The sequence below is a fragment of the Gossypium arboreum genome, chromosome 7, assembly GCF_025698485.1.
Source record: "Gossypium arboreum isolate Shixiya-1 chromosome 7, ASM2569848v2, whole genome shotgun sequence".
Classification (NCBI taxonomy): domain Eukaryota; kingdom Viridiplantae; phylum Streptophyta; class Magnoliopsida; order Malvales; family Malvaceae; genus Gossypium; species Gossypium arboreum.
In genome coordinates this window covers 10325326-10337653 of record NC_069076.1, presented here as the reverse complement: position 1 = coordinate 10337653, position 12328 = coordinate 10325326, and the positions used below count along the sequence as shown (strand labels likewise).

The 12328-nt window shown below is 33.1% G+C and overlaps 1 non-coding gene across 1 annotated transcript; it reads left to right on the top strand.

The window, feature by feature from the left end:
- Nucleotides 1-448: 448 nt before the first annotated feature.
- On the top strand, nt 449-665 carry LOC128295752 (small nucleolar RNA U3). Its single transcript, XR_008286310.1, has one exon. It is a non-coding gene; the product is annotated as a small nucleolar RNA U3 (small nucleolar RNA).
- Nucleotides 666-12328: the final 11663 nt, after the last annotated feature.

Below are 12328 nucleotides of genomic sequence, written 5' to 3'. Positions count from 1 at the left end.
AAGTGCTTTTGAAGCCAAAAACATATTTTCAAGCCAAATCATCTTTTCAAATTGGCTTTTTAAACCAACTAAAAAATTTCAAAATTCTAGTTTTAGCTTTTCAAAAGCCAATTTGGGTATCAAATTATAAATTTACCCCTTATTTATATTAGCTATAAGTTTTAAATATAATTTTATATTCAAAATAAATTTAAAAAATTATATTAATTACTTAAAATTATTCAAAATTTATACTTCATATATTATAATATTAACAATGAGTTATCATAAATTATTTTATTATATTTGCACTATAATTTAAATTGAATATTTGTTAATACCAAAACAATAATAACATGGTGTTATGGTAATAATAATAACACGTGGAAATAATGATACTTTACATTTAAGTCAATCATAAATTTTATTATAATTTAAGTTTATATATTTCATATATCATAATATTAACACGACCTTATTTGAACAAAATATGTTCTATAGGCTCGTACCTTTATATCCTTTAGTTTAAAAGAGACAGGATTTCAAGTCTAGTTGATGAACTGAGAGTATGTAATTAGAGCGTGATTATTGGTTCCGTGATGCGTTGTTGCGTCACCTTCACCATAGAGGATCGTTCTCAACTTGCCTTGTCTTGTTGGGATGGTCACATAATTGTTCAAAAGACTCTCTTCCCGCATTTTTTACCAGCATTTGTTCAGTGACAAGGCACAATGCACTTCCAAGGAGAGAACGATGTTTGAGCCTTGGAGACAACATTGTTGGGAGGAGTAGGTATGAACCTCGAACAAGGACTATAAATCAGACATGAAAAGTACCAAAAGAAATATATCATAATATTGACAAATTTGAGTTTATATATTCCATATATAATAATATAAAATACTAAATAAATTATTTTAATTATAATTTAAGTTTATATATTCCATATACCATAATATTAATTAAATTAAATATAATCTAAAAATATATATTTTATTACTTTATAACATCATGTCTAAAATAAATATTTTATTTTCTCAAAAGTACTTTTTGATAGTAATACTAAATACTTAAATATCGAGTCGACTTTTTGAAAGCACTTTTATAACGCACATTTCAACCTCAATTGAACTTTCCTAAAAGCGGTAGTAGCGATGATAATAGATATTGTAGTGGTGAGATTATGTACTAAATTAGTGTGATTAAAATCAATAGTAAGATATATGTTTATATTTAAATATAGTTGTAGTGGTGAAGTGAGAATAAAAATAACTATTAAAGATATTAATGGAAAAATATTAATATATAATAAATTATCAAAATTATATTTAATTAAATAATATGATTATGATTGTGCTAAATTATACTAAAATTTATTAAAATTATATTTATATTGAAAAGGTAAATTATTAAAAAATATTTATACTAAATAATAATATATAATAAAATTATGCAGCATCAAATAATAATTAAATTATATTTATATCAAAATTAAAACAAATAATATAAAAATCAAAGGAATGTAAGAATAATTATTCCCCTTATTGGGTTTCAGTGGATTGAATCAAAATTTTGATATCCAGTGAGATTGAATCACTGAATTGATGGTGTACCAAAGGAGAACACCTAAAACTGTGTTTCAGTGAAATATTTGATTTGGGATTCCAATGCAGTGGGATGCCTTAGCATCCAAAGGAGGCCTAACCAAACACTACATGGACGTATCTCTAATGTGAAAGATATAAATTTAAGGGTTCAAATTTAATAATTCCTTTTAATATGACAAAATGGTAATTAATTATGGGAACTATTACTTTTTGACTTTGGGATATGTAGATGTTACTCTAATTTTGTATTTCTTTTGTTGGGTATTAAAGTTGTTTAGAAATATTTGGCGAAGACAAAAAAAGAAGAGCAGAAAAAGAAGAAGCTGGTACACTCGATTATCATGGCTAATTGGAGCATGGGGATAAGCTAATCCTTAATGAAAACTTGTAGCTTAGCTTTAGTCACACACATACACACATATGTAATACAACTTGGATGTAAACTTTGAGTGATGAATTATGTGTGGTGAAAGTAGCTTTGACTGACTCCACAGCTACACCAATGGAAACATGTGTGAAAGGGAAAAAAGCAAGACTAAAATTTAGCTAATCCAGATTTATCTTTTAATCAATACACACATGCAAATTGTTATTATACATAACTATTATAATTTAATAATAATATTATTATTTATTTTCCAAGGCATTGAAAGGCCTTTCCAACGAGAAAAGAGGCGTTGTTCCTTTTTTTCTGCAACTAACAAGTCTAACCCCCACCCCCTCTTCTTTATTATTTTTGGAATTTTTCTAATTTTCTTTGCTTTCTTTTTCTTCTTATTTTTATAATAGACTTAAAGGGATCCTTTTTGCTGCAATTATATCAAGGGTTAATATATAGGTAAACTTGATAATTTATATCTATTTAGTATTTAAATATTTTTTATCTAATTGTTACTTAAATTTAAAAATTGTAAGTTAATTGGTACTTTTTTAGGTACCTAATTAATACAGTTAAAATATGCTGACGTGGTACTTATGACCAATATCATGATAACAGGTGGCATCATCACATTTTGGCACGTGGTAAAATTTTTTAATAATTTTTTATTTTTATTTTTGGCACATGTCAAAATGTGAGGCTACCATTTTCATCATGATATTAATCATAACTTGTAAGTGCTATGTTAGAGTCTTTTAACTATGTTAGCTAGGTACCTAAAAAGGTACGAAGTTGACTTACGACTTTCAAATTTATGTGCTAGTTAAGTCCCCAAAAAAAATTATATACTAAATATGTATAAGTTACCAAGTACATGTGTCACAGGACTAGAACTTTAGTTTGACAAATCGTGCAGCCTTAGACAGGTGATTTCTTTCCTTCAAATCTGCCTAAGTCAGCCTAACACTTGAAAAGTGAGAATTCTTTCGAAAATTCTCTAAGGCACCAAAAAATATAGCAGAAGCAACTTGAAACAAAAGAGCAACGAGAGAACTAAAAAGTCACAGGAAAGTGATACACACAAGATGTTTAAGTAAATGCTCTCAATATATTCTTAATTCAAGAATAAATGAATACAATGCGATGAATACAAATGAAGAGGGAGGCTTCTATTTATAGGTGAACTCCTCCAAAATTAACAGTACAGATTGAGTTACATCGATGTTTAAGATTAGAGCCTATCTACCATTGAGAGTCCTAAGGGATTTAAACTTTATACAATCTTATCCCTTTAGATTTACACTATTTACCTTGGAAACTCTAGTTTTACTGGAGTGTTTCACTGAGCCACCAAGGCTTTAACTAGATGAGCTTCTCCATGGGTTTCACAAATCGGGATAGTTCATATGGGTCAAATGAGCATTATTTAATAAGTTGACCTCTATGGGGCATTTTGTGCACAATGGTCATGGACTTTGATCCGTGGCCTGTGACATTCTCCCTCACCCAATCTCGTAACGCCCCCTTTGTGTCCTCAGAATGACACTGGTTGGACTTATCTTGTGTTAGATCTGGTGCCCTAACTGTAGTATTTTCTTCTAAGTACACTTGTTATTTTTTCGAACAGATTGCTTAATAAAACTATTCGTAAATTACATTAATATATTTTGTATTATTTTCCTCAAATTATTTTTTCACATAAAGCAAATTAGAAGCAAATGTTGCTCATTGGTTGTCTATTGTTTATACTAATACTAAGTGATATTACGTGGTTGGATTGTAGTATGGAAAGATAACTTTTATTAGTAGACAAACTTAAACATGTCCTTAGTCTAATCAGAAATGAGCAAACCAATTGAAATACTAATATGTCGTGTATCAAGTTTAATTGGGGAGATGCCTTGTCTTAGGCATCAGAGCGGATGACTTCTAGAAGATAAAGACATAGATGTGACTGATTTGACTAACAGTACCTCAGACAGGACCTAAGCAGAATAGATCCAGAATCTGTTTATGGATTTATTCACTTGTTACTTCCATAGTGTGACAAACCTAAACCTTAAGTGCATGGCGGATTGTGTATGCGTGACTCGTACACTTTGATGTAATTAAAACCTGATGTGACAACCCTAATTTGACTGTGACAACCCTAAAGTGACCCTAGTCGGAAAGCGGTTTCGGGACCGCTAAACCGAGTCACCAAATTATTTGAATATGATATTTATTGTCTAAAATATGTGATTATGAATGTGTGAAAGTTTTAAGGTTCGATTTAGTAAATTGCATGTGAATTTAGTCAATAGGACTTATGTGTGACACTTTTGAAACGTGATAGGTTAATCTATGAGGATTTATTAGTGCATGTAATCAAAGGGGTGGACTTGCATGTCAATTTCCCCCATTTAATTACTAGTGGCCGGCCATGACAAAGGGTGATGGGCAAAACATGTCATAAAACATGTTGTGCTAATGGTTTATGTGAGAAAGGATAAAATAATAATGGGAAGGTAAATGAGGACAAAAAAATGTGTGTGGTTGCCCCCCCTACATTGCCGTGAATGGAAGAAAGATAACAAAAGAAAAAAATTACATGCTCATCTTTCTTCTTGGTTGCCGAATTTGGGAAAAGGAATATTGAAGAGGAAAAACCAAGGTATTCGGCCATGGCTAAGGTATGCATTGTGATTTTCTTTTTAATTGACTATGAGATTAGATTGATAAGTGCATAACTTATTTAACCCATGGTTTAATTTCATGCATCAATAGACAAAGGTCCATTCGGCAAGTGCTAAATTGGTGTCATTTTGATAAGTTTTTTGAAAGATGTTAAGTATTTGTTAAGTAGCTTAAATGATGTTTGAATGAGTAGAATTCATGGTTGAAAAGTATAAATTGAAGGTTGCGGTATGAGTGTATATACATTTTAGATAGAAAAATGTTGTTGTTTAGTTGAATTTTCATTTGATACATGTTCATTCGGTCAAATGGGAGAAGAATAAGATGAATTTAAATGTTGTGGTTTATTATTTTAGTTGCTAAATGAAGAAAAATCGGCTAACAAGGGAGTACTAAGGCCGAATATGATTTTGAATATTAGTGGTGTAGTTTAATTTGAACTATGAAGTTATTGAGTAATGTGTGTGTTTTAAGTGATAGAATTGAGTGAATGCTTGGAATGTGATATGTATGAATTATGTGTTAAATGAAGGTTTGCTAAGCTAGCTATTAAAATGAAGTGCAAATGTTAGTATTTGATTGCTAGTGTATATATGTGTACTAGCCGAGCTTTGAATTTAAATAATGGTTGGAGCACCATGTCTTGTAATGAGATTATTTGAGTGAAATCATAGATATTTATATGATGAATTCGATTGTGGATATACATGCTTAAATAAGATGCACACATGAATAATAGATAGCTTGGTGTTGCATGTATTCGGTCATAAAGGTGCACATGAGGAAATGTTAGATTAATTGTATTAAATTGCTCAATGTGATTAAAAATGCGTATGACCATTTTGTGTTTGAGCTAAAGGTGGCCATATGACCTATCAAACTCCTTGTCATATTCGGCCATAAGCTAGCATAATGAGACTTTAATAAGCTAAATTTGTTTGAATTAGCTCAAGAGCTTAGAGGACCAAAGTTGGATAAGGGAAGAAAAAAAAAGTGATCGAATAGCCGCCGAGATCGTTCGACCACATCCGAGGTAAGTTTTAAGCGATTAAACGTTGAGTAAATTCAATCATAATAGGGCATAATGAGTTGATTTAATAAAATATGATGTGGCCATGATATGTCTTAAACTCAAATGGTAAGTTCATAAGTGTTTGGACTTAGAAATTTAAGAGCAAAATTGTAATAATTTGCTTGGACAGCAGCAGTAATGTAATTTTAGAAAATCACTATAAATTGTTGGTGTGGAATTATATGCTGAATAAAATATGTAATCAAAGCTTAGTTGGTCTAGTTTCTTATAAAAGAGACCGTGGAAGCAAAGAAATTTCCTATAAAGAGATATTTAAAGTTGTGTGGGACAGTGTCAGAATGACTCCGAAATCCCCCGTTCTGTTTTTGGAAAATCATTATAATTTGTACAAAAATGGTTATAAGATAAGATTTATATGCTTATACTCCTTAATGAGTCTAGTTTCAAATGAAATCAAATAGAACACATTATGAATTCTGTACAATGAAAAATTTGATTCGTAGCGAAGAGTGGTCAGATTAGTCAAACAATGAAACAGGGGAAAATTTTAAGAAAAATCTGGTATTGATTGGCCAAACCAAAAAATCTGAAAATTTTATGGATGGAAGATATATGAGTCTATATTCAGGGAAAATTAACGGAAATTGATTTGGAGTTTTGTAGCTCCAGTTATAAATAATTTAGTGACTATTGCTCAGGAAAAACAGCTTGTCCTGAATTTGAGATCATGTTGTAAACCTTGATAAAACTTGTTTTAGTTGCTCATAAGCTATTGATTAAACCCATACGTGAATTCTAAATTGTGATATTGGAAAATGATAGATGTAGATTCAGCCAAGACAAAGTGTATACGTGAAAGTATATGTGGTAAAGCTGAATGGCTAATGTGAAATATATGTGAGATATGTATATGTGGTAAAGCCGAATGGCTAATGTGAAATATATGTGTGATATGTATATGTGGTAAAGCCGAATGGCTAATGTGAAATATATGTGTGATATGTATATGTGGTAAAGCCGAATGGCTAATGTGAAATATATGTGTGATACGATATGTGGTAAAGCCGAATGGCTAATGTGAAATATATCCGAGAGATACGATATGTGGTAAAGTTTAATGGCTAATGTGAAATATATGTGTGATAGGTATATGTGGTAAAGCCGAATGGCTAATGTGAAATATATGTGAGATATGTATATGTGGTAAAGCCGAATGGCTAATGTGAAATATATGTGTGATATGTATATGTGGTAAAGCCGAATGGCTAATGTGAAATATATGTGTGATATGTATATGTGGTAAAGCCGAATGGCTAATGTGAAATATATGTGTGATATGTATATGTGGTAAAGCCGAATGGCTAATGTGAATGTTGTAACATGTGATTAAATGTACATGAAACTTGGAAATGTATTCTGGGTAAGACCCGATGACTACGTGTGGAGATTATGTCCGGGTAAGACCCGATGACTACGTGTGGAGATTTCGTCTGAGCTAAAGGTCTCGCCGATAATCCAAGTAGAGGTTAAAGCTATAAGACTTCGTAATAAGAATTGCTTATAAATATATTCAATGCGAAAGGTATGTACTCCAAGTTTATATGTGAGCTTGATTTGAACTAAATCATAAAGTAGTTATGTGATGCATACGAGAGCAATCTATGAGACTATTCCTATGATTATGTGACATCGGATCAGTGTGAGAGGTTATGTGAAATCATACAATATATCTATGTCACATGAGCTCACTTTTATGTGAAAGTTTATCTGCCTATTGTATATGATGAGATGTGCATATTCGGTAAAAGGATGGTATGGCCGAAGGAAGAGTGAAATAAAAATACGAACAACTATGTTATAATTTGATTGATATCTGTTGACACTACTTAAAACTTACTAAGCATTGTAATGCTTACTCTGCTTACTCTGCTTCCTCCGTCTTATAGGTCTCATTGCGGCTACTGTGCTCGGGATCGTCAAGAACTAGTCACACTATCACTATCCACCGCTTGTTACTGCTATGTTTAGAACTTTTTATGGCATGTATATAATAGACTAGTGGCGGAAGAATATTTTTGGTTAATGTATATAAGCCATGCGAAAATGGCATCTTTTGAATGTTTACTTAGAGAAGTTTAAATTTTATCCCGGTCGTGCTTAGTACTTATTTAAATGAATGATCTTTATTTCAAGAAAAGTTCAAAATTTTACTTGTTCGACATGAGTTACAAGTCCGTAATGCCCTTACCTATTCCGGCGACGGTTACGGGATAGGGGTGTTACATTGACCTTAGTCGGAAAGTGGTTTCGAGACCACAAAACCGAGTCGTAAAAATAATTAACCATTAAATTTTGTGTTTATTGTATGTGAAAAAGGCATGTGTGAAAGTTTCATGCTTAAATTTTTGTCATTTGTATGCGAAATAATTAAATAGGACTTATGTGAGAAAATTTAGAAATGTGTTAGGCAAATGTTGAAGTGACTTATTAATGCATGTTATAAAAATGATGGGTTTGCATGTCAAATTTCCATTATGATAAGTAGTGGCCGACCATGATGGGATTATATACATATAATATGTATTAATTATTAGTTAGTAGCCTTATATCTTATAACATAAATAAATAAAAAGGAAAAGTAATGAAAATAAGGAAAGAAAGGGTGATGAAAACAAAGCTTGAATTTTTGGTTCTTCTTGGCCGAATGTAAAGAGGAAGATGGGAGAAAGGCATTCGGTCATCTTAAGTTAACATTAAGGTAAGAAGTTTATGTTAATTTTTGAAATTTTGGTTAATCTTGAATGAGATATCAAGTTATTTTGTAACCCATGTTGAATTTTTGATTGTGGGAATGATTAGGGCTTTCGGCTATGGTAATTAATAAAGGTGATGGTTGTTGTTTCATGTTAAATTTAGATGAACAAGGGTAGATGAGTGTTTGAACTATACAAATAATCATATGTGAGCATTAGGTGCTAAGGAAATGAATCGGCTACCTTATTATGTACCAAGACCGAATGTGAATTTGATTATGTTTGAGTAATTTATATGCTTAAAATTGATGTAGTATAAGTACCATGTTCTTGCCGAATATGTATTTGATAAAGGAGGAGTTTGTTATTGAATATTTAAATAATTTAGATAATTATAAGTTAAGTCAAGCTTGGTGAAAGGTATATATGCGGCTATTAGCTAGATTTTGTTAAAAAATTGGATAATTAAAATGATAAGTTTAATTGAAGAATTCATGCTTTGTGTGCCTTAATTGCTTATTGAACATAAGGCTATGTAAACTTGATTTAATCAATAATTTAGTTGTGACTTGTAACATAGTTGTATTTGGCCGAATGTTTTGTAAAGAAAAAAATTGTGTGTGTGTGTGTATGTGTGTCACATTAGAATGAAAGTGTAATTATCAAATGAGAGGAATGGATAAGGTTTAATATGACTAAACTTGTTTAACATAGCTTAAGAGCATAAAGGGGCAACATCGGATAGAGGAAAAGCTAAAGTCACGGAATAGCTAAACCGAGATTTGTTCAGAAGGATATAAGGTAAGTCTTTGAGTAATGAAATTTAGCTTATGATTTAATAAGGCAATTATTTATCTATGAGCATAATAATTAACTTGTGACCTGACGGTTCTACTTGAATTACATGATAAAATAAATAAGTAAGGTATTTACTTGTAGCCGAATGGTTATGGAAATCTTGTGGATTAACGAAACGGGATCATGTTATTTGTTTAGGATTAATGAATCGAACGATGTATGGTTAGTAAACATGCTGTAATTGTATTCGAGTATCAGGAATGATATCCAGATGTGATATGATATATATCTATATATATATATGCATATATGTGTAAATGCTAATCGGGGTCTAAATCTGAGCTTGGTCTCGAAGGGCTTTTGAGCCAGTGCTAATAACTGAACTTAGTTTCGAAGGGATTTAGAGCCAGTGTCATAACCGGACTTAGTTCTGAAGGGCCTTTGAGCCAGTGGTCTAATCCGAGCTTGGTCTCGAAGGGCTTTTGAGCCAGTACTAAGAATCGGGCTTGATTCCGAAGGATGTTTGTGCCAGCATAATATTTGAGGGTGAAAACCCATAAGTGTTCGTACGAGAAATCATATAATACATGTTGGAATAATTTTAATCACATGTGCTACTACTGTAAGATAACCAGGTAAGTAACTCACTCTCGTTGAGAATACGATTGATTTTAAATTTCGACTACGCAACTCGGTAGGCATGCTTAGACCATTGTTAAAATCATTCAAATATTTACGATCTGATCATGATGTATGAGTTCCAAATTAGAGAATTCAATTTCACAAACATGAGATGTATAGGGCTGACCCTTGTTGTTAATTAAGTATCTTTTGGTAATGTATAATCGTATAGCCATGCGAAAATGGCTTGTATATTTTGAGTATAACATTATGATCATTTTGTATATATGGTCTTATGATATGGTTATTAAGTGGTGTGGAAATGTTTGGTAATGATTAGCCATTGGAATGGCCAATCATGGTCCTATTGGTGCTACGTATGTCATGGCTAATCGTGATTATACTTGGAAATAATGTATGTCAAATTACTAGTTGATTCATAGAAAACTATGAAATAGGTGAAATTTACCTTAAAATAGATGCTGATAGCAGTAGTGATGTGAGTTTGAAAAATCACTAAAAATAGTAGAAATGGAATTAAATAATGAATAAATTATGTAATCGAATCTTGATGAGTCTATTTTCATATGAAGGAAACGAAACGACCATATGAGCCGTATTTTATGAGATGTTTAAGTTTTTGTGAAACAGGGCCAGAGCGATTTCTGGATCCCCTGTTCTGAATTTGGAAATTCACCATAAATTAACCAGAGATAATTAGATGTCATTCTTTATATGTACAGATTCCTTTTTGAGTCTGGTTTCATTAGAAACAAACGGCATAAGTATTGAAGCCCTGTACAGGGAGATATCTAAGTCCTAATGCATGAAGGTCAGAGTAGTCGAACCCTGAAACAGGGGATACTTTAACTAATAAACTGTACTAATTGGCCCAACCAAAAATTCTATAAAAAAGTTAGTAAATATATGTATGAGTCTAGTTTCAGGAAAAATTTACAGAATTGGATTTCGAGTTTTGGAACTCGAGATATGATTTTTAGAGTGACTGTGATGCAGTTAGCCAGCTCATCTGGAAATTTTAAAAATGAATTGTATGAGCTGTTTAAGTAAGGAATTAAGTCCGTTAGCACCTCGTGTTCGACTTCGGCAACGGTCTTGGGTACGGGGTGTTACATTTAATTGGTATCAGAGCCACGGTTTAGTCGATTCTAGGACTACCGTAATACGTAGGGGAATAGCTAAACATGCCATTATGTGTTTATCGGATAGTGTGGTGATTTCTGACAGTTAAAAATGTGTTTATTTATAGTAATGAATCCTAATCCCAACCGAGCGGTAGCTGATGATGTTGAGAGTGTAGCGCCTACTCTCGCACATGGGACGGCGCCGGTGGACTCTCAACCTATTGCTAGTAATCGAATGATGAAGCTAGGCGTGCTTTTTATAGCGTGATGAATGATTGGTTCAATCAAGATATTCGAACTAATACTGGTGTCCCACAACCCCCACCCCGACTAATACAAACCCGCACTGTAATATCTTCCGAGTTGACCCGTCGAGGTTGAACAAGCCCTGGTTGATAGGATTCGGAAGCATGGGGCTACCGAGTTCAAGGCTACCGATGTGATGATGCCGAGAAGGTGAGTTTTGGCTTGATAATACCGCTCGTGTGTTCGATGAATTATCGTGCACACCGATGAATGTTTAAAATGTGCTATATCTACATTACGTGATTTCGCCTACTATTGGTGGAATACTTTGGTTTCCGTCGTCGAGAGAACGGGTTACTTGGGAATTCTTTCAAACCGAAGTTTCGCAAGAAATATATCACCAAAGATTCATCGATTAGAAACGGAAAGAATTTCTTGAGCTTAAGCGAGGTTCTATGTCGCCATCGATTATGAGCGAAAGTTTGTCGACTTAGTAAATACGCCGGAATGTGTTTCATCCGAGGCTATCATGTAAACGCCGAGGACGGGTTGAACGAAGATATAAAAGCGTATGTTGGCATTCTTGAAATTAGAGAATTTGTAGTACTTGTTGAACGAGCTTGCAAAGTCAAGAGCTCAATAAGGAGAAAAGAAAAGCTGAAGTGGAAGTAAGAGAATTTCGTAAGAGGTCCTCGGGAAAGCCCTTTCAACAATCATCAAAGAAATTTAAAAGTGATCCAGCCGATCTAAAGACACTTTGGGCTTTTCCAGACGAGATCGTGATCGACCCCCTGTGAGTACGCTGTGAGTCACTTTGTTGCGGTGTCGGAAATGATCGTCGGGACAGGACGGAGTGCCAGTATTGCGGTAAATGGCATTCGGAGAGTTGTAGATTCCATGACCTCTCCTGTTATAAGTGCGGATCAGCTGACCACTTTATCAAGGATTGCCCAAGACCGCCTCGAATGAATGTAAATCGAGTGGGAAACCGGTGCTACTACCGCCGAGGTAGACCATCTAAAAATGCAGGAATGCTAGTGGCGGTCAGAGAGGATCTAGAGATGTTACCACCAGATCTGAGGCTCGTGCTC